We start from the raw sequence: 24,138 nt of genomic DNA on the forward strand, positions 1-24,138 counted from the left end.
AAAAATTAAAAATTGGTATATATCACACAAGAAGATATCAGAAGCATTAAAAGTAAAGTATGAGGCCGGGTGCAGTGGCTCACACATGTTATCCCAGCACTTTGGGAGATTACCTGAGGTCAAAGTTCGAGACCAGCCTAGCCAACATGGTGAAACCCTGCCTCCACTAAATATACAAAAATTAGTTGGGCATGGTAGCCCACACCTGTAATCTCAGCTACTCGGGAGGCTGAGGCAGGAGAATTACTTGAACCTGGGAGGCAGAGAATCAAGTACAATCACTTGAACTCTTTCTGTGTATTTAAAGAGGAATACTTCTTTGTAATAAAATAACAATTTATTATAACTGTCACTACTTGTAAGCTAGTGGTAAAATGAAATCATAAATCAATGTAGGTGATATGGTTTGGAATTGTCTTCATGCCCAAATCCTGTGTCAAATTGGAGGAGGAGCCCTGGAGGAGGTGATTGGATCTTGGGGATGGACTTCCCTCATGCTGTTCTTGTGGTAGTGAGGCAGTTCTCATGAGATCTGATGGTTTTAAAAGTATGTGGCAGCTTCCCCTTTGCTCTTTCTCTCTCCCACCTCCATAGGAAGGTGCTTGCTTCTCTTCCCCTCTGCCATTATTATACGTTTCCTGAGGCCTCCCAGTCATGTTTCCTGTTAAGCCTGTGGAACTGTCCATTAAACAGTTTTTCTTCATAAATTATTCAGTCTCAAAGAGTTCTTTACAGCAGTGTAAAAACAGACTAATATAGTTTTGAGATTCTTTGTACTATTTTCTGAGTAATTCAAGAATCTACTTTGATGAATAACCTCTTCATAGACAGTGGTTCTCTGTTATTTTTGTCAGTCAATTTGCTTACAACACTACAGATTTGTCACAAACCTTCAGTGTGTTTGGGAAATAACCTATAATCATTTTTTTATTCCTAAGAAGTGTTTTGACTATTCTTTGCTATTAGTTTATCTGTAAATTTTAAAATAAGCTTCAAAGTATTCATCATAATTTTACTAAAATCATATTAAATACGTAGATAAATCAGGAAAGATTTTATTTTATTTATGATATAGTATTTCTATTTACATTTGTGTAAACCTTCTTAAATATTAAGTTTTATTTAACATATTACAAAACACTCTTATTGTTTTCCAAGAAGTTCTGGCAAATATATCACTGCAATATTTCTTGATACCTTATATTTGTTATTGTCGCTTTTTCTTACTGTTCCTGTTATATCTCTCTTTAAATGTTTTTCTAAATGTCTTTTACTATTATGTAGAATGGAAATTTATTTCAGTATATTGAACTCATATCCAGTAATTTTTAAAACATTTTACATTTTGGGAGAAAAAGGTCTGCAATTTGTGACTAAGCACAGTTTCGTTTTTTCCATTCCAATGAATAAATCTCTTAAACCACTTTTCTTGTGTTATTGCACTGACCAGAAACTTCAGTGCAGTGTGGAATAGAATTAGTGGTGGTGGGCATCATTTTCTTTTTCCTATTTTTAGTATAATCACCTCTAGCATTTCTCTATGAAGAGTGAAAACATTTCTATTCTATTTTGCTAAAAGTTTTGACCAGAATTAGGTCTTCAATAAATCTATTGAATTGATTATAAGCTTTGGTTAATTTAATATGTGAATGTAGTAAATGATAGTTACAGTTCTACAAATAGGAAGCTATTTTGCATTAGCAAGATAAACAGAGCTTAGATAAAATATACTTTCTTAATTATATAGTGCCAAATTTGTGTTGCTAATGTTATGCTTAGGGTTTTTACATCTGTGTTTTAGATGAGAATTCATGTAATTATTAATATTTTTTTGTGTCAATGTATCAATACCCTATTAGAATGAATTGGAACATTTTATTTGCTTTCAGTTTTCAGGGAGATTATGGTAGCATTCAACTGAATAAACATCTGGGTCTGCTTTTTATAGAATTTTTAAAAATATAATTACTCAGTTTTAATTATTTTTGCTGGACTTATTCAGGCTTCTTTCACTCAGTAAGTTGTTATGGGTTAATATTTCTAACTTGTGGTGTTTAGCACAACTTCCTGATGTTGTAACATAGTTATTCAGTGTTCTTTTTCAAGCTTGGTAAAACATAGCATATGTCAAGATGCTCCCATTTTAGTTTTAGTATTTTCACTTAAAATGTTTTTTTTCTTTTTTTCCCGTTTATTTATTTTATTGCATTTTAGGTTTTGGGGTACATGTGAAGAATCAACCACTTCAGAGTGCCAAAGTTTGGTGATGCTATTTCCAGTACACTTTCGTTCTTTCAAATGAGATTGTTAGCAACTGCTTACAGCTGTAGATCCATTCCTTCTCATTTTCCTTATTTTTACAATGAACAAGCAATCATCAGGTGCCAGCTCTGACTCACAGCAGTTTCAGAAAAGTCCAGTAGGGCAGATTATCCATGTAGCTTAACTTTCCTAGTGGTACACATGGGGTGGGGTGAGGGAGCTTCCCACCATTCTATACTCTAAGATATCCTATAGGCCCTTTCTCGTGTCTTGAGTCATGTGTACATTTCCAAGACCAACATCTATTGGAGCTACCTGAGGGTAGTAGCTGTGTTGTTTCCATGTAAAGAACTTTACTAATCAGCCCACCCTGTGCTGGTCTTGAGGGAGCTTCAGTTTTTGTGGACATCTACCATTTGGGCACGTGGAGATGTAGATGCCCACGTGCATCTACATGGATGGAGATCTTTCTCCCATGCCAGGCAGCTTGTGATGACTGTATTTCGTTACTGTTTGTTTTTAGATCTGTCTCCAATTATTGAGTTTGTTTCTTCTCTTTCATGTCTTGTTTTCTGCGTGTGTGTGTGTGTGTTCTCATTCACTTATAAATTTACAGGCGGTGTCTTCCGTGTCAAGCCCTTTACATCCTCCTCTGAGATCTCAACGCCTGCCTGAAATCAGGCTGCCCTTCTATACTTGGGCTTCAATTGTACCTCCCTGATTACATGCAAAGTCCTTGATTGTTACAATAAACAACGATACTTCTATGGACTCCTTCTCCGGCAGTGCATACCTTCCAGTCATTGCTGTTAAGAAACAATATTAATAGTGACAGAGACTTTAGATATTTCCTATAATAAATACATTTTTTGGATTAAAAAATCCACATAACCACATGAATGCATTATATTATAAAATGTATTGCATTTTCTGAAAAAAATCAATTTTATTTTGTTTGTGCTTATTTTTGTGCGCTATTACTTTCCATATATTCATCCAACAGTAATTCTGAAATATATTTTCTAAAAAGTGTGTTGTAGCGACATCTAGTGGTCTTTCTGAAAGTTGCAATTTTACTGTGTACAAACCGGTCTCAATTCCTAAATGCTATACCATTGTATATCGATATTAAGACAGGAAAAACAAGTCTTTTATTCACTTAATGAATAAATAAAAAGTGCTTATAATATCAAAGAAAAGAGTCAGCCTTAAGCACTAAAACTAAAACATAAAATATATTAAAAATTGCTTATTGGAAATAATATATTTTTATTTTATTTCTATGAAGTAAATTTCCAAATTAATGTTTAAACATCTTCTTATCTGACCTAGAATATGTCTACGCTAGGAGAATAAAATACCTTCAAATGTGGAATATTAGATAGCAATTACAGCTATTATTGTAATGTGAAATGTTCCCTTGTCCCCCTTGCAGAGGGTGGGATACGGGTGTGGCTCACTGCTTCAGTGACACCCCTCCTCAAATCTCTAGGGGAGCATACAGACTGTGGGGCAGGAGGTAGGGCTCCGACCCCACCCGACGGCAGTGTCTAGGGGTGAATGTTTACAGCTGAAGTCCCAGTGGGCGCGTGTTACAAGGTGCTCGTTTCCTTTGCTGTCTGTAGGCGGCTTCTGTTAACCAGCTCAGTTAGACCACTTCCTTATCTCAAGACGGAGGGATGTCTGTATCCTGGGAGGTTTTTTTTGCCTTGTTGTACCAAAACAATCATAACACACGTGGGCTTGGAGAATGAGTGCAAAGTTTTATTGAATGGTGGTAGCTCTCAGCCAATAAGGGAGCCTGAAGGGAAATTGCTCTCAGCCAATCAGGGAGCCTGAAGGGAAATTGCTCTCAGCCAATGAGGGAGCCAGAGGGGAGTTGGGCTACTAGGTGACTCTGGCTCTCCTCTGACTACCCCAGCCAGCCAGTGCCTTCTCAGTCAGTGGCCTGCAGTATGCCGGAATTTGTTGGTATGCTCTTCACCAGGTGTGCTCCTTCAATGTCCTGTCGCCATCCAGCCGCTTGTGTCTTCTTCCTCTGATGTGCTCCTCTCGAGGTATGACTGTCTGTGTGTTTGCCCGCTAGGGTCTCAGGTTTTTATGCGCACAGTATGAGGGTAGGGGGCCAGGGTGACCTTGGAAAATGCAGCATTTGGCACAAAAACAGGAGTGCCTGTCCTCATGTAGGTCCGTGGGGGTGGAACCCTAGCCAGGGACCCTCCTTTCTCCACCCAGCACTTCGCTGCCCCTCTTGCCTTTCATTGAAAGGGACCAGGCTCTTCCCTTTCCAGCTCTCCTGTTTCATTATAATTATCCATTGCAACTTGATACAGTTCTTAATACACCCAATAAACATTAGCCATTCATTTAATATTTTGAGTGAATTAATTTGTACCAAATAGAATTTATGTAGTAACCTAAAGGGAACATTTTAAATCTTTCAAATGAACATTTTGTGATGCAAATAATAATAGGAAGAGACTATACTGAGGTAAATTTAAATGAAATATCTATATTAAGTTTTAAGCAATGGAAGCATATCTAAACCCCTGTGAAAAAGCATAGAATAACTTATTTTTTTCCTGTTACATTAATCATTGTTTATTATGCCATTTTACCATTGTGACTTCACAAATTATTGAGAAAAAAAATTGTACCTAAAACAGTCTAAATACCGGTTTCAAATGTAATTAATAAAAAAGTAAAACTACCTAATTCATAATAATGTACTAATTAGTAGATTATGTTTACATGTACTAATATTACAATACTTTTACAAATATTCAGTAGCATTGCAAAGGTAACTTTAATTAATTATGAATAAATGGCAACCCTATGAAATGGATTTTCACTTTACAGGAAGCTTAGTAGAGCTCAAGGAGGTTAAATTACTAACTCAAAGTCACAGTTCCAAAATAAAACTTAAATTTTAATTATTGTCAAGTTTTAGCCATACTAATTTTATTATATTCTATCACTATTAAAATTGCCATTTATGTTTTAAAGTAAAAGTTATACTTTGTTGGTAGAAAGTAATAATTTATTCATAATATAAATCAATACAAGTTTATATGTAATATAACATACAAACCATTGGTGCCATTCTAGAAATAATAACAATACTAATGGCCAGCACTGGAGTCAATTCCCTTTGCCATGAAGTACTAAGTTCATGTGCATAATCACATTTCACAATCCTGATGTCTTTACTGATATCTTCATCTTATAAGTGGGGGTTCTGAGGTACAGTGAATTATGAACTTTCCAAAATCTACACAATATGTAACAAAGGAAGTACTCAAATCCAGTTTGGCCTTATACTAAACCCACTGTTCAGGAAATTCAATCCTAAATATCTTCTTTAACACTTCATATGTCTCATAATTATGTTATACCCAATGTAGTTAACAAAAACAATAATTATGAATTTTATGATGTTTAATTCTATATTTGAAATTCATCATTTTACTTAGGACCATTTTGATAAATATAATTTACTATTTACAATTATGTCACATATTTGTCAATAATTCCCATGAATGTTCAATCCAATAAGCTCAAACATATAAAAATATGTATTATATTCAATTTGTATTTCAGTAGAATTTTATTCTTCCATTTTATCTTTCAGATATTTCAAATGATATAATATTAATCTATTTGTTTCCATTTTTAGATGGTTTGAGGTTATCTGTTCTTGCAATCATAGAAAATTATTCATAACATGATGACTGTACTTAATATGCCATAAAATAAGAAGGGAAAAAATTGACTTAAATAGGTATAAGACAATAATTTCATCTTACCGAATTTTGTCAGTGTTTAAACAATTTTCATATAAAAAAATGTAATTTTATTTTTAGGTACATAGAACAGTTCCTAAAACAGAAGTTTAATTACTCCAACCATCCAAAAGGGAAAAAGAATTTATTTTTATGTTGTGTAATAGAAGAAAAATAATATCATAAAAAACAAGTTATGCCATGTATAAATGCTAAAAATGAGTATACTGGAAAATTATTTTATTAACCCATTTTAATTCTGACTTGGAAAGATGAAAACAATGACAATTGTATTCATGTGCTGAACGATGTTGTTCTTTATATAATAGGTTATTAAGTATATTTTCGAAAAACATTTTTTTGCTTGTTTTCCAGTGAAATAGTAAACTGTGTCCTTATGCCAGGAAACTGTGACAACAAACCAATATTGCTTATCCACTGAACAGTAAATGATTAGGCCCAGAGTGTGGTAATGTAGAATATTTCATACAGAGGTGTCAGAAATATAAATGCTTTGGTAAAATGAAATGTTATTTCTTTACAATTTGGGATTTGGAATCTACTAAAAGTTATCTGAGTTGTTATTTGTGATGTTTGGCTGTAGCTCTAACTTTAACAAATGGACACTCTGGATCCACCGTTTACATAAATATGTTCCCCTGGACTTACTTCTGTTTACATATTTATGTTATGACTGTGCAACTGTAAGCACTAGCTCAGAACTATGAACTTGGATGAATTTGTTTATTGTATCTCATCGACAACATAAATTTTCAAATTTAAGGTTAATTTTAAGAACTACCATTTTTAAATTATAGAATTAGACAATAATCTTATATGTGAGTGAAATATTTTATTAACAAATTAGCAATACAAATACATAATTATGTTCTGAGATAATTTTTGTCAGGACTGAGAAGACATTCTGAATAGAACATAATCTATTTGAAAAGTATATCATGCAAGTGAACAGAACGCTGGAAATCAGAGTGCAGGCCTTACAAAAGGGTACTGATTTTGGAATTTTCCATGGTTGAGTGTTTAAACACACAAGCTCTAGAGTCAGAAGGCTAGGGCTCAAATCTTGAATCAAACACCTGATAGCCATTTAATCTTGAGCAGCATATACCAAGCTGAGCAACATAAAACTTCACAGTCGTTGTACTTTACATAACTTAATAGAATATTGCACACATCCAACTAGAACCAACTCTTATAAAAATCAAAGATTACTGTTATAGAAACCACAACTAAAAACAAATAGCATGGAAGAGCAAAACAGACACAACTGAAAACTAACCCGGGTATGTCAAGCAGACTAAATCTGGAACACAGAACAAATTGTTAAAAATAGAGAACAGAAATATGACAGCTGGCTTTCACAATACTAGGTGAAAATAATGGAACAAATGCATAAAATTGTTATTTAATAATAATTTTTAAAAGAACAGAAAAACGAAATGTTACCAAGTCATAAGTGGCTCTCCTGTTTTATCCCTGTTCATCAAGATTGTATTGGCTCTTCTTGGCTTTTGTATTATCATCAGTATTTTAGAATCAGCTTCTATATGTTCCCAAAAATGTTTGTTTGGATTTCAAATGGGATTGCATTGCAATGTAAGCCAATTTGGAGAGAATTGATACATTTACAAGGATTACAATTTACAACATTCGAATCTTGCAGTCCATGAAGATGATATATCCCTACATTAATTTAATTTGTATTTAAAGGTTTATACTGTCAGTAGATAGGATTTGCACTTTTTTTGTTTTCTAGACATTTGATACTTTTGATGAAATTTTAAATTATTTAAAATTGCTCTAATTGTCTCTAATACAGAAAACAACTATGTAATCATTTTATTCAGTGAACTTGATAAAATTGCTTACAGTTTATTAAAAGTTAGAGATTTTAATATGTTATACACACACAATCATATCTCTGCAAATATTTTTCTTTTGAACTATTATGCATCTATGGTTTTACGTGTTTTTGTATATTTTTCTTTATATTCTCTCAAAATTTTCAGATTATTTGTTTTTTCTTTGCTTGCTGTGTTGTTTCATCTCTGGCTTACTTGTTTGGCTTTTTGTTTTATGTTTTTTTGTTGTTGTTGTTAGATGGAAAAGAGCGGAAGTCTAAAGCCTCTTTATTTCACTTTTTAACTTGAAAAATAATTTTGGAGGATAAAAAATTTTATGTTGCGACTTTTATTTTGTTATTACTTTAAGGAAGCTGTTTCATTGTCTTTTAGTGACTATGTTTTCTTTTAAGTACTCTACTATCAGTCTTGTTTTACTACCTTTGAAGTCAGTGTCTTTTGTTTGTTTGTTTTTGTTTTTGTTTTTTTGGAAACTTGTTGCCCAGGCTGGAGTGCAATAGGGCCCACCTCAGCCTCTGCCTCCTGGGTTCAAGGGATTCTCCTGCCTCAGCCTCCCAAGTAGCTGGGATTACAGGCATGCATCACCACCCTAGGCTATTTTTTTGTAATTTTAGTAGAGAGGGGTTTCTACATGTTGGTCAAGCTGGTCTGGAACTCCCAACTTCAGGTGACTCCCCCGCTCTGACCTCCCAAAGTGCTAGGATTGCAAACATGAGCCACTGCACCCAGACGTCTTTATTTTTTAATGCTTTTAAAGTTATCATATTTTTTTAACAGTTTCACAATGAGGTGCCTCAATTATCCTTGCACTTTTTCTATGTGGGATTCTCTAAGATTCTTTATGTTATCAGATTGGAAAAAATATCCTTCAATATCTTTTTGCTTTTGAGAAATATTGCTTTATTAAGTATTGCTTCTGAACTCTTTTATCATCTCCTCTAGAGATGCTGATCAAAATTATGTTAGAACTTTACTTTCAGTCTTCCATGTATCGTATCCTCTCGATCTATATATATATCAATAGATAATATGTACACATATAAAAGAGAGAGGGCAAGGGAGGGAGTGAAATATTAAGAAATAGAAGGTCTAGGCTTAGATCTTCTTATACATTATCTCATTTAGACTTAAAACAAACTTGCAAAATAGGTATTATTAACTACTTTTGACAGATGAAGAAATTTAGAGTTTGATAAAATCTCCTAGGTCTGTCTAATTGTTATTGAGGAATCTGGAGTTCAAACTTATACTGGTTGACAATTCCAGGGACTATGCTAAACACAGAGGAAGTAAAAAATACACAAAAGCAAGTGTCAAATTTCATTGATAGAGTGTTTTATGAGTTATAAAGGGAATGCAAACATATGTATTCAAACACAAATAAATTGTGTGTGTTTACAAAAGTTTTAAAAGGCAGTTTCAGCTTTACATAACAGTATTATGACTTAATAAATCAGTAAAATTTAACACACCAAACTTTTATGTTAGACTTTCACAAAGTTATTAAACAGTATTTAGGTAAGAGAGAAAAGTTCGTAAAAAGTCCTTAATTTCACATAGAGCGTTAGGGTTACATCTGTGTCATGAGCTGATGTGTAGGCTTCATTTGAGTTTGCCTTCCAGATGGAAGGGGAAAGCACAGAGGGGAACCGTAGCTAACAATGTTGTATTAATATTGATCCTGATTATTGTATTTCCCAGTGCAGCTCTCATTTGCTGAGTTGAAAATTATCTAATAGTTTAGATAATTAGCTTGCATTTCAGATGAACCCAGTGTCCCTTGGTGAGTCTTTTATTATTGTTGTTGTGACAGTGATGATAGTGATGTTTAAAATTTGTTTTTTCTCCCACTAAGTCACAAATATTCAGCAGCTGACTTTTAAAAGAATGTAGTATTTTACATAGAAGATTCAGGGACGCACTGGTTCTTGAATCTCAGATTTGGGCCTTAGCTATGTCTCCTTCACCAATCAGTCAAAGATTTCTAGACACTAAATAGACACATGAGATATTCCAAGCTGCATCTAGTTGATAGATGTTAGAGGAAGTGTGCAGTCTTTTTTATGGGCTTTGCAGCAATTAGCTATCCTAAACAATTGTGATTTTATTTTTAGCATTTGGTGAAGTAACAAGAGCAAAAGATTAGTATATATTCAGTCTCCATAGTATCTTACTAAGCCAATTAAACTGTGTATATTTATTTATGAAATAATATCTATGTGTGTACATGTCTGTTTCTTAGTAAAAATCTGGAATCAATCTGTCCATTGAATGACCAATCCTGTGGCTTAAAGAGAAGTTCAACAATGCAACAAATACACATTTGAAATCAAACTATTTGTTTGTCATGCAGTGTTCTATGTTCTTAGGAATTATTCATCAGTAAAACTGATAATGATTTCTTATAAAAACACAGATTTGATAATTACCACTTCTTGCACCTCCAGAATTATAGTTGTGGATTGTCTCACTCTTGCTAGCATCAAGTTTGGCTTTATATTTAGCATGTCCTTGGTGGGGCAGCTCTATAGTCTGTGTTTGTTCCATGGTCACCACTTTGTGCTATGAAGTTTAAGCCATTTAGGTTTGGGTTTATCTGTTCGACAAGACAGTGATAAATGAATTACAAAAGTATATCGAGAGGAGAAACCACCCTAGGAAGTTATTTGATCCCTTGATTTTGACATATAATATAATAATAGCACAACTCATCAAACATTGATGAACTTTTCCATAATGCCTGAAATTCAAAGCAGTTGACCTCATGAGATTTCTATGTAATTGTTACCTCCAATACTGCATATATTTTTTCTGAAATGCTTGAACATTGTATGTGTTCTAAAATATATTGATTGAGACAGAATAAATTTGATAATGGAAGAAAAGACAATACAAAAAAAGGTTTTCTGTTTTTCTTGTGTGCAGACCCTGCCTGAACTGTAGTTTTTAGGAAGTGCTCCTTTAATTTTGAAAAAATTACAAAGAATTAAAGAAGTGTCAAATATGAAATATGCAATGCCTTGCTCTTTAGATGCAGAGAAAAAAATAAGATTGTTATTAGCATCCTTATTTCATGTTTTTGTAAACTTTTGAGTGACTTTATTCTCAGAACTTTTTAACAGATAAAATAATAGTTTGCCAAGATTTTTGTTGCCGATGCAACAACTGTTGGAAATTTAATTTGCTTGGTGCTACATTAATTCATTTTACAATTTATAAATGCACTGGCAAGCTTACTATTTATTTGAATGCCATTATTCCCAAAACAACAAGCTGTGATCAAACTATTTACTGAGCCTGGGCAGCCTTGCCAAGACAATAAATTGGTTATTTGGATTATTTTTTCTTAGCCAAGAGTCCAGCACTTTGTTTTCAGTGGGCCAGCTTGCCTTAAAACATTTATGAGTAAAGAATACAATTTTTTATAAATAGATTGAAAAAACAATTTTTGTTTGTTCCAGAAATGAATCAGTTGTGACAGATTGGAGTATCAATAGATTTATAAAGCGTCCTTCACTAAATTTCTTAATGCCTTCATATATAGTTATCTGTATCCAGAGTTGTTTTGCTGTCACATATATATACATATATGTGTGTGTATTTCATTGTAATGATAAAAGTTGCTAAAATACATTTTTTTTCTGGAAAATTAGTACAATGAAGCAAAGTATCTATTTTCTTTACTACATTCATATTGCATCATTACATCAGGTTTCAAGAAACTGGTCATCAAAAGTCATTGGGAAATACAGACCACAAAGAATGTGCTAACAATAATTAAGAAACTTGTAAGGAAATTATAAAATTATGATTGGGAATCCAGTATAATTATATGTTTAGCATACATATATATATGTAAATATATGTATATATGCAAACGGTGAACCTGTATGTAAACTGTGGTCTTTGGGTGATAGTGGTATGTCAGTTTTTTAATTGTGACAAATGTGTCACTCTAGTGGGAAATATTGGTAATGGGGGAAGCTATACAAGTATTCGGAAAGAAGGTATATGGGAAGTCTCTGTAACTCTGTACCTTCCTCTCAACTTCGCTGTGAACCTAAAACTTCTCTAAAAAACAGTCTCTAAATATGTGTGTGTGTGTGTGTGTGTGTGTGTGTGTGTGTGTTTGTGTGTATGTCTGAAATTCAAAAAAAAAGTGTGTGTGTATATATATATATATATATATGCATACATACACACACACATGATTCACATATCCTTATGGAAAGTTAAGAAATGTGTTGCCTATCCAATAATGGTGGCTCATGCCTATAATTCAACACTTTGGGATGCTGAAGTGCGCAGATCACCTTAGGCTGGGAGTTCAAGACCAGTCCGACTAAGATGGAGAACACCATCTGTGTTAAAAACTCAAAATTAGCCAAGTGTGGTGGTCCATGCTTGTAGTCCCAGCTACTCAGGAGGTTGAGGCAGGAGGATTGCTTCAACCCTGGAGGCGGAGGTTATGGTGAACTGAGATGGCACCATTACACTCCAGCCTGGGAAAAAAAAGAAAGGAAGGAAGGAAGCGGGGAAGGGAAGGAAAGATGTTGCTTGGAATGCTCCTTTTATAAAAGTAAAAATGTACCCCTCTGTAACTCAGTAGATAACTTTCATGGTCAGGAAACTCACGATTTTTCAAGACGAACAACTAAAACTAGGTAGAAATCTAGGCTTTAATATTAACAATTCCACTTCTAGAAATAAACATCCAGGCACTTTCAAAAACCTTCATTATGAGAACAAATAAAATATACTTAAAATAAAAATATTAATTTGGTGAAAGTATGTAGAAGCCAACAAGGCAGGGAGACTTTGCAGAACTAACATCAAAAGAGAAGAGGCTGCAGTGAGCCAAGATTGCAGGGGAAAAAATAAAATAAAATAAATTATAAAATAAAATAAAATAAATGGTTTCTCAGTCAACTGTTCTCTAACATTTTTGGCTTTGCCCTCTGAGACAGTTGTCTGTTCATCTTATTTTCTGATGTCTTCTGAATAGGGCATTGGAAAACATTTTCTTTATTGCAGTTAACACCTTTCTTTTTCTGCTTCCTACCTTTCAAAAGTGGTCAGTGTGGATATCTTTCTTCAATAGAAACAGTCTCTGTGTCTTTTAGTCTTTCTTACAAATAAAGTACTTTCAAAAACTTTGTGGGTTTTATATTTGATTTGAATCCAGACTGTTTGCGAAAAGCCAACTTACAATTCTCTTCAATACTTTATTTTCTCTCTAGACATAGTTTTGGGAATTTTTATCACAACAGACTTCTCTGTGACCTCAATTTTAGTATTTCATGGGGTTGTATATGCAGCAACAAGGCTCTCTAAATTTAAGTCTACAATTTCAACAAAGGAATGATGACTATGTTTTTAATTTGATTACTACAAGATGAGAATTAATGATCAGGCACATAAATGAATTTTTGCTGTCAGTATCTCAATTACCCTTTACTGTCTAAAACAGGTGAAAATATGAAACAATACTATTTTTCTATCCAAAGTGCTCTAAAATGGCTATATTAACACTCCATACTTGCGAATTTTCTTACAATATTTTATCAACTATACGTAATAGAAGCCAGCTTTTTTTTTTTTTTAACCATTATGCATGAACACTATCTTGGCCAGGTTCACAAGTGCATTAAGTATGTTTCTAAGTTACCATAGAAAAGTACCCTACCAGTTGTTTTATCACCACTAATACAGAAAAGTCAAAGAGCTAAAATTAGTAAAAGAAAAAAATACAATGAAGAAAATTATTTTTTTTTTATTATTATTATTTTGAGGGGGAGTTTCGCTCTTGCTGCCCAGGCTGGAGTGCAGTGACACCATCTTGGCTCACTGCAACCTCTGTCTCCCGGGTTAAAACAATTCCCATTTTTAGTGGTTTATTTTAATATTACAAATATTAATTTAACACATTTCTCTTAAATTATTTTAATTTCATTTTTAATTTACTCTAAAAGTGCTGTTTCTCAACACACTGGAAATTTTAAAAAGAAACTGTGCTGAGATGGATCTCTTTAAAAATAAAAACTATTTTAAGTTCAAGGGTACATGTGCAGCAGTTTGCTTATACAGGTAAACTCACATCACACGGGTTTGTTGTACACATTGTTTCATCCCCAGGGCACTAAGTCTAGTGCCCAATAGTTATTTTATCTGCTCCTCTCCCTCCCCCTACCCCCCACCTCAGGTGACTCAGGTATCGCAGTTCCCCTCTGCTCCCATGGGCTCTCATCGTTTAGCTCCCACTTATGAGAACATGCAATATTTGGTTTTCTGTTCCTGCATTAGTTTGCTAAGGATAATGGCCTCTAGCTCCGTAAATGTTCCTTCAAAAGACATGATCTCATTTTATAGCTGCATGGTCTTCCGTGGTGTATATGTGCCACATTTTCTTGATCCGGTCTATCATGGATGAGCATTTAAGTTGACTCTATATCTTTGCTATTGTCAATAATGCTGCAGTGAACATATGCATGTATGTGTCTTTATGATAGAATGATTTATATTCCTGCAGGTATATATCCAGTAATGAGATTGTGGGGTCAAATGGTAGTTCTATTTTAAGTTCTCTGAGGAATCATCATGTGCTTTCCACAATGGTTGAATTAATTTATGCTTCCACCAGCAGTGAATAAGCTGAACAGGATTCCATACTCCAGATAGTCTGAGAATCTCTGCTTTAATAGACTGTCTCCCTGAAAGTCTCTAATCATTTTTCCTTCACACTTATGGGCATTAACCACCAACCTTTTCTAATCCAGGGGTTAGACATCACATTTTGTCTCCCAACATACTCATCTTAAATAGTACCTTTTGGAAAAAGAATCAAGTGAGTCATCAATTTCTCTTCAGGCCTAAAAACAAGTTAATTTTTTTTAATAAAAATACTTTTCTTTATTCAATAGTAAATTAACCTTAGATTACTATAAACTTTTTACTTTGTACAATTTTTTTCTCCATTTATTTATTTTATTGCATTTTAGGTTTTGGGATACATGGAAAGAACATGCAAGATTGTTGCATAGGTACACACGTGGCAGTGTGATTCACTGCCTTCCTCTCCATCACCTACATCTGGCATCTCTCCCCTTGCTATCTCTCTCCAGCTCTCTATCCCCCACCGTCCCTCCCATTTCCCCCCAACTGACCCCAGTGTGTAGTGCTCCCCTCCCTGTGTCCATGTGTTCTCATTGTTCAACACCCGCCTATGAGTGAGAACATGCAGTGTTTGATCATCTGCTCTTCTGTCAGTTTGCTGAGAATGATGGTTTCCAGGTTCATCCATGTCCCTACAAAGGACACAAACTCATCATTTTTAATGGCTGCATAATATTCCATGGTGTATATGTACCACATTTTCCCTATCCAGTCTATCATCAATGGGCATTTGGGTTGGTTCCAGGTCTTTGCTATTGTAAACAGTGCTGCAATGAACATTCGTGTGCACGTGTCCTTATAGTAGAACAATTTATACTCCTTTGGATATATACCCAGTAATGGGAGTGCTGGGTCAAATGGAATTTCTATTTCTAGGCCCTTGTGGAATCGCCACACTGTCTTCCACAATGGCTGAACTAATTTACACTCCCACCAACAGTGTTCCTATTTCTCCACATCCTCTCCAGCATCTGTTGTCTCTAGATTTTTTAATGATCGCCATTCTAACTGGCGTGACATGGTATCTCAATGTAGTTTTGATTTGCATTTCTCTGATGACCAGTGATGATGAGCATTTTTTCATATGTTTGTTGACCTCATGTATGTCTTCTTTTGTAAAGTATCTGTTCATATCCTTTGCCCACTTTTGAATGGGCTTGTTTGTTTTTTTCTTGTAAATCTGTTTTAGTTCTTTGTAAATTCTGGATATCAGCCCTTTGTCAGATGGGTAAACTGCAAAAATTTTTTCCCATTCTGTTGGTTGCCGATTCACTCCAATGACTCTTTATTTTGCTGTGCAGAAGCTGTGGAGTTTGATTAGGTCCCATTTGTCTATTTTGGCTTTTGTTGTCAATGCTTTTGGTGTTTTGGTCATGAAGTCCTTGCCTACGCCTATGTCCTGAATGGTTTTGCTCAGATTTTCTTCTAGGATTTTTATGGTGTTAGGTCTTATGTTTAAGTCTTTAATCCATCTGGAGTTAATTTTAGTGTGAGGTGTCAGGAAGTGGTCCAGTTTCTGCTTTCTGCACATGGCTAGCCAGTTTTCCCAACACCATTTATTAAACAGGGAATCCTTTCCCCATTGCTTCTTTTTGTCTGGTTTGTCAAATATCAGATGGTTGTAGATATGTTGTGTTGCCTCCGAGACCTCTGATCTGTTCCATTGGTCTATACCTCTGTTTTGGTACCAGTATCATGCTGTTTTGATTACTGTAGCCTTGCAGTATAGCTTGAAGTCTGGTAGTGTGATGCCTCCCACTTTGTTCTTTTTGCTTAGAATTGACTTGGCTATGTGGGCTCTCTTTTGGTTCCATATGAAGTTTAAGGTGTTTTTTTCCAGTTCTGTGAAGAAGGTCATTGGTAGCTTGATGGGGATAGCGTTGAATCTATAAATTACTTTGGGCAGTATGGCCATTTTCATGATATTGATTCTTCCTAACCATGAACATGGAATGTTTCTCCATCTGTTTGTGTCCTCTCTTATTTCGTTGAGCAGTGGCTTGTAGTTTTGAAGAGGTCCTTTATGTTCCTTGTTAGTTGTATTCCTAGGTGTTTTATTCTCTTTGTGGCAATTATGAATGGCAGTTAGTTCTTGATTTGGCTCTCTTTAAGTCTGTTATTGATGTATAGGAATGCATGTGATTTTTGCACATTGATTTTGTATCCTGAGACTTTGCTGAAGTTGCTTATCAGTTTCAGGAGATTCGAGGCTGACACGATGGGGTCTTCTAGATATGCAATCATGTCGTCTGCAAATAGAGACAATTTGACTTCCTCCTTTCCTACTTGAATACCCTTTATTTCTTTTTCTTGCCTTATTGCTCTGCCTAGAACTTCCAGTACTATATTGAATAGGAGTGGTGGGAGAGGGCATCCTTATCTAGTGCCAGATTTCAAGGGGAGTGCTTCCAGTTTTTGCCCATTCAGTATGATATTGGCTGTTGGTTTGTTGTAAATAGCTTTTATTATTTTGAGATATGTTCCGTCAATACCTAGCTTATTTAGGGCTTTTAGCATAAAGGGCTGCTGAATTTTGTCAAAGGCCTTCTCTGCATCAAAAGAGATAATCATGTGGTTTTTGTCTTTGGTTCTGTTTATGTGGTGAATTACATTTATAGACTTGCGTATGTTGAACCAGCCTTGCATCCCCGTGATGAAGCCTACTTGATCATGGTGGATAAGCTTTTTGATGTGCTGTTGCAATCGGCTTGCCAGTATTTTATTGAAGATATTCACATCTATGTTCATCATGGATATTGGCCTGCAATTTTCTTTTCTTGTTGAGTTTCTGCCGGGTTTTGGAATCAGGATGATGTTGGTCTCATAAAATGATTTGGGAAGAATTCCCTCTTTTTGTATTGCTTGGAATAGTTTCAGAAGGAATGGTACCAGGTCCTCTTTGTATGTCTGGTAGAATTCGGCTGTGAACCCTTCTGGACCTGGGCTGTTTTTGGGTGGTAAGCTCTTAATTGCTGCCTCAACTTCAAACCTTGTTATGGGTCTGTTCAGGTTTTCGGTTTCTTCCTGGCTTAGGCTTGGGAGGAGGCAAGTGTCCAGGAATTTATCCATTTCTTCCAGGTTTACTAGTTTATGTACATAGAGTTGTTTGTAATAATCTCTGATGATGGTTTGAATTTCTGTGGAATCTGTGGTGATATCCCCTTTATCGTTTTTTATTGCATCCATTTGGTTATTCTCTCTTTTCTTTTTTATTAATCTGGCTAGTGGCCTATCTATTTTGTTGATCTTTTCAAAAAACCAGCTCCTGGATTTACTGATTTTTTGAAGGGTTTTTTGTGTCTCTGTCTACCTTAAGTTCTGCTCTGATGTTAGCTATTTCTTGTCTTCTGCTAGGTTTTGAGGGTTTTTTTTATCTTGCTCCTCTAGCTCTTTCAATTTTGATGATAGGGTGTCAATTTTAGATCTCTCCTTTCTTCTCATGTGGGCACTTATTGCTATATACTTTCCTCTAGAGACTGCTTTAAATGTGTCCCAGAGATTCTGGTATGTTGTGTCTTCATCCCCTTTGATTTCGAAGAACATCTTTATTTCTGCCTTCATTGCATTGTTTATCCAGTCAACATTCAAGAGCAAGTTGTTCAGTTTCCATGAAGCTGTGTGGTTCTGCATTAGTTTTTGAATTCTGAGTTCTAACTTGATTGCACTGTGGTCTAGGAGACTGTTTGTTATGATTTCCATTCTTTTGCATTTGCTGAGGAGTGATTTACTCCCAATTATGTGGTCAATTTTAGAGTAGGTGTGATGTGGTGCTGAGAAGAATATATATTCTGTGGATTCAGGGTGGAGAGTTCTGTAAATGTCTATTAGGTTTGCTTGTTCCAGGTCTGAGTTCAGGTCCTGGATATCCTTGTTAATTTTCTGTCTGGTTGATCTGTCTAATATTGACAATGGGGTGTTAAAGTCTCCCACTATTATTGTGTGGGAGTCTAAGTCTCTTTGTAAGTCATTAAGAACTTCCCTTATGTATCTGGGTGCTCCTGTATTGGATGCGTATATATTTAGGATTGTTAGCTCTTCTTGTTGCATTGATCCTTTTACCATTATGGAATGTCCTTCTTTGTCTCTTTTGATCTTTGTTACTTTAAAGTCTAATTTATCTGACATGAGAATTGCAACTCCTGCTTTTTTTTGCTCTCCATTTGCTTGGTAAATCTTCCTCCATCCCTTTATTTTGAGCCTTTGTGTATCCTTGCATGTGAGATGGGTTTCCTGGATACAGCACACCGATGGGTTTTGTCTTTTTATCCAATTTGCCAGTCTGTGTCTTTCGATTGCGCCATTTAGTCCATTTACATTTAGGGTTAATATTGTTATGTGTGAATTTGATATTGCCATTTTGGTGCTAGCTGGCTGTTTTGCCCATTAGTTGATGCAGATTCTTCATTGCATTGATTCTCTTTACCATTTGGCATGTTTTTGGAGTGGCTGGTACTGGTTGTTCTTTCTATGTGTAGAGCCTCTTTCAGGAGCTCTTGTAAAGCAGGCCTGGTGGTGACAAAATCTCTGAATACTTGCATGTTCACAAAGGATTTTATTTTTCCTTCACTTATGAAGCTTAGTTTGGCTGGATAGGAGATTCTGGGTTGAAAGTTCTTTTCTTTAAGAATATTGAATATTGGCCCCCACTCTCTTCTGGCTTGTAGGGTTTCTGCTGAGAGATCTGCTGTGAGTCTGTTGGGCTTCCCTTTGTGGGTAACCCAACCTTTCTCTATGGCTGCCCTTAGTATTTTCTCCTTCATTTCAACCCTGGTGATCTGATGATTATGTGCCTTGGGGTTGCTCTTCTTGAGGAATATCTTTGTGGTGTTCTCTGTATTTCCTGGACTTGAATATTTGCCTGCCTTGCTAGGTTGGGGAAGTTTTCCTGGATGATATCCTGAAGAGTATTTTCCAGCTTGTATTCATTCTCTTCGTCACATTTGGGTACACCTATCAAACATAGATGATTAGGTCTTTTCATATAGTCCCACATTTCTTGGAGACTTTGTTCATTCCTTTTTACCCTTTTTTCTCTATTCTTGCTTTCCCATTTTATTTCATTGAGTTGATCTTCAACCTCTGATATCTCTTCTTCTGCTGGTCAATTCTGCTATTGAAACTTGTGCATGCTTTGAGAAGTTCTCATGTCATGTTTTTCAGCTCCATCAATTCATTTATATTCCTTTCTATTTTGTCCTTTCTCATTAGCATTTCGTCAAATATTTTTCAAGGTTCTTAGTTTCTTTGCATTGAGTTAGAACATGTTCTTTTAGTTCACAGAAGTTTCTTACTACGCACCTTCTGAAGTCTGATTCTGTCATTTCATCACACTCATTCTCCATCCAACCTTTTTTCCTTGTTGGTGAGGAGTTGTGATCCCTTGTAGGAGGAGATGTGTTCTGGTTTTGGGTGTTTTCATCCTTTTTGCGCTGGTTTCTTCCCATCTTTATGGATTTATGCACCTGTCATCTTTGTAGTTGCTGGCTTTCAGATTGGGTCTCTGAGTGGGCATTCTGTTTGTTGATGATGAGATTATTTCTGTTTCTTAGTTTTCCTTCTAACTGTCTGGCCCCTCTGCTGTAGGTCTGCTGAGGTCCACTCCAGGCCCTGCTTGCCTGCGGATCACCTGCAGCAGCTGCAGAACAGCAAGGGTTGCTACAGTTTTCTTCTTCTGCTATCTTTGTCCCAGAAGGATACCCACCAAGTGTCAGTTTGATCTCTCCTTTATGAGGTGGCTCTTTGGATATACAGGGGTCAGGGAGCTGCTTTAGGAGACAGTCTGTTCTTTATAGGAGCTCAGATGGTGAGCTGTGAGCTCTGTTGTTCATTCAGAGCTGCTGGGCAGGTACGTTTAGGTCTGCTGCAGCAGAACTCATAAACCGCTTTTTGTTCCCAGGTGCACTGTCCCAGGGATTTAGGGCTTTATTTATGAGTTTCCGTTGTGCTGCTGCCTTCTTTTTTTTCCTTCAGAGCTGCCCTGCCCAGCAAGGAGGCAGCCTAGTCACTGTCTGCATGTAGAGGCTTTGTTGCGCTGCTGTGGGCTCCGCCCAGCTGCTGAGTGAACTTCCCTGCAGTCCTGTTTATATGGGTGTAGTTAGAACTGCCTCTGCAATGGTGGCCCAACTCTGTATTGGCAGACTCTCTCTGTAATGGCAGGTTGCCTTGGCAATGGCAGGCTGCCTCCACAATGGCAGGTTGCCTTGGCAATGGTGGGCCGCCTCAGCATTGGCTGACTACCTCTGTAGTATTGGACTGCCTTGGTAATGGCAGACACCCCACCCCCACAGAGCTAGACCATCCAGGGTTCAGCTGCACTTGCTGTGAAACTCTCAATCCAGAGAGTTTCTGACTGCTGTTCTTTTGTGGGGGTGGGACCCACCGAGCCTGATCGCCTGGCTCTCTGCCTGAGAGCCTTTTTTTTTTTTTTTTTTTTTTTTTTTTAAGTTGGCGTTCCAGTCGCCTGTTGAAGAGGCGCCAGGATCTGTGTGTTTTCCCATGCAGGGACTCACTGCGCTGGCTTAAACAGTGGCACTGAGATTCGTGGCGCTTTTTTTGCCGTGGAATCTACTGTCCTGGTTCCCTGTTCAGTACCCTTTTTAAACAGATGAATGGGTGACTTCCTGTGGCTCCAATCACCAGCCAAAAGAGCAACCGGACCAGTGTATTTTGTATGGAGAACCGCTGCACCAGGGCGCTGACAAAGCAGCCACAGGGTGCAAAGCAGCGGCGCTGGCTGACACAGCCGTGCTGGTGACCCGTGGGGCTCCTCCGCCTGGGAATTTCCTAGTCTGTGGGCAATAAAAATGCGGCATCCACTCGCCCTCTTCACTTTCACTGGGAGCCGCAATCCTGAGCTGTTCCTAAACAGCCATCTTGGATCGATACCTCAATTTTTATTTTAATATGAAACTTTCTATTGCCTTTAGCTGAACAAATATGCCATTCTTAGTAGAAGTTGAAATAAGCTCACATATATTTTATTTTCAAGTGAAATAAGTCCATTTCCATCCTGCCTGGCTCACAGAGCTTGTTAGACAAAAAGAAGCTTGCTTTCATGTAAGGAGTTGAAAACCGCAGCAAAATGTACATTGTTTTCACTGAAATCTAAAACTTGTCTAGGGACAGATCAATATTTCTCATCTGGAGTCCGTCCATAATGAGATTTTACCTCACAAAATTCTTTCTCTTCTCACAGTGTCAACTTCAGAGGCCAAGCACAGACTTCACTGTACAGGTCTGTCATCTGGTTTCACACTTTTGTTGAAAAGTGGGAATATATTTTTCAGTTTAGTCCTGAAATTCTTTCAGGTGGTTTGGTTTTCAGCAAGATTTGAGACTTCCTGATACCTTCTTCACTCTGAAGCCCACATGAGAATGGAAATATTTCAAAAATTTCCTATTGAAATGTGGTCCTTCCACAGATTGAATTTCCTTCTACATCCACGTGAAGTCAAAACATTCTCTCTTGTGTATTTAAAGACTACCCATCTGATAATATGATGAGAAATTTTTGCTAAGTAGGCTACATTCATAAGCTGCCTTCACTCTTCAAAGCAAACAAAATGCCTGTTGTACTATTTTGCTGTAAGTGTTCCAGCAATTCACACTTCCCTTGAAATATCCTGGTGAGAAAACTTCCTCTGCTAAGCTACTCATTAATTCAACATAGCAGAAGAATTCCGCATTCTGTATTATGGTTTCCACATAATTGTTGAACACTGCCCTTGACTGTTTCATAACATCATCCCAAACTATTTTTTTTTAATTTGTACCCCAAAAATTTTGACAGGAGCATCTTTCTGCAAAGAAAACAGTTCTGTTTCAAAAACTCAGGACTTTAATTTTACTTTTTCATCCAGAGAGGTGAAACGTGTTGCAGAAACAAACATTGATGGACACTATGAATGCAGATGCCAATACAGTTTTTCCAAGATACATCTTTTGTGTCTAAATATAAAAATACAACATAAATCACAGCTACCCCTCTGATTCTTTGAGGGAGCTCATTGCAATGGAAAAACAATGTTGAATTTCACCATTGTTGGCAAATTTTACAATTACTATAATGTGACATTTATTGATAAAATCATTTGGATTATTAATGTAGGTGTATCAGTTACTGATTTTTAGTGGATCACACTGAACTTCCTCAGCATTGTCCATGTGTTCAATACATTTACAATGTTTGAAAGTGGGCTCTTTTCATGTACTCACACTGCATTTTGTCCTAGTATTTTATTCACTCTAATTTATATTTGAACTTCTTTACCAGTTGTGTTTTTTATTTTCTTCTGCTAGGCAAAAATTTCTGCTACTAAATAAATTACTTGTTCCCTAACCTTTTTCACAGGAGATAACTTTTTTGGTTTAACAAAATCTTTACTCTAAGGTCCCAAGAAGCACTCAAAATAATCAGTGCCTGCATTGTTCAGTTACCCTGGGTTGTACATGAGGCTTTCTTGGCTTTGCAGGAGCCCTGGGTGCCTTTGTATACTTTTATTCACAGATGGTCCACACTGGGACAGGGCAACATAGATTCCTATCCCATAGAAACCCCACTGGTAAGTGGCCCTCTTTGTAAACCCGGCTTTCATGGTCTCACTCATGAAAGGGAATGCAGCAGATGGATTGAAATTCTGCATCAGTAACTTCATTAGAATTGCCCATTCGCTGAGGCCTGTAATCTTCCTCTTGTGTGTCACATCTTGCCCCAATAACACACATTTGCAAAACACGGCTCCCCAGAAAATATGAACAGATGTATAACAAGTAAATGAGAAAACGTCAACAAAATGTTAAACAGTGGCAATGCAATTCACCTCTGACCTCTATGATCCGTGTCTGCAAGTGGCACAGTAACAACAAAACAGTCACAGAGGTGCGGCTGGATTACAGCACTTAAAAATGCCTTTGTTAGTTTGCAAATTCCCCTCCTTCCTTGTGTTACACTAGAAGACTTTGTCTTGTAAACCAAAGGTGTGTCACGGGAGTTTGGAGGAATAATTCAGGAAGACACCAGTATAGTCAGCCTATTAATCTGCCTCTTAATCTTTCCTCTGTACAAAGTACCACTTACTACCAATCAATGGACAAATCACTTTCCAAAAAACTAAGATTGGATTTAAGCCAACAAACATGTTTTGGATACACACTGTCATGGAGTGCTGAGAGACCTGTAACAAAATAGCTAACAGGGTATCACCCTGAGCATCATGAAATAAGCCAAGTAAAAACAGAATGTTTTAAAAATTGTAATTTTTTTCAGAAGCCCTTAGAGAACGTGGACCCCAAAGAGTTGAACTGAACCCCCATTGAAACACTTTTGCCTAGAGGAAAAAACAAAGTGCATTCTATCTTATTTTTCTAGTTGATGTGTATGTGTATGTTTCCTGGGGATGGAAGCTGGGGATGTCAGTGACACATTTAGTTGAATTGTTCAGGAGTAAAAAGGGGGGAAGGGTGCACCAAAAGGAATATAAGATGTACACGACACATTATTTTTGCGAATCACGATGAATTGAGGTTGCTTAAATTATTTC

This window comes from Sapajus apella, unplaced genomic scaffold, assembly GCF_009761245.1.
Source record: "Sapajus apella isolate SASKATOON/1434 unplaced genomic scaffold, GSC_monkey_1.0 scaffold30, whole genome shotgun sequence".
Lineage (NCBI taxonomy): Eukaryota > Metazoa > Chordata > Mammalia > Primates > Cebidae > Sapajus > Sapajus apella.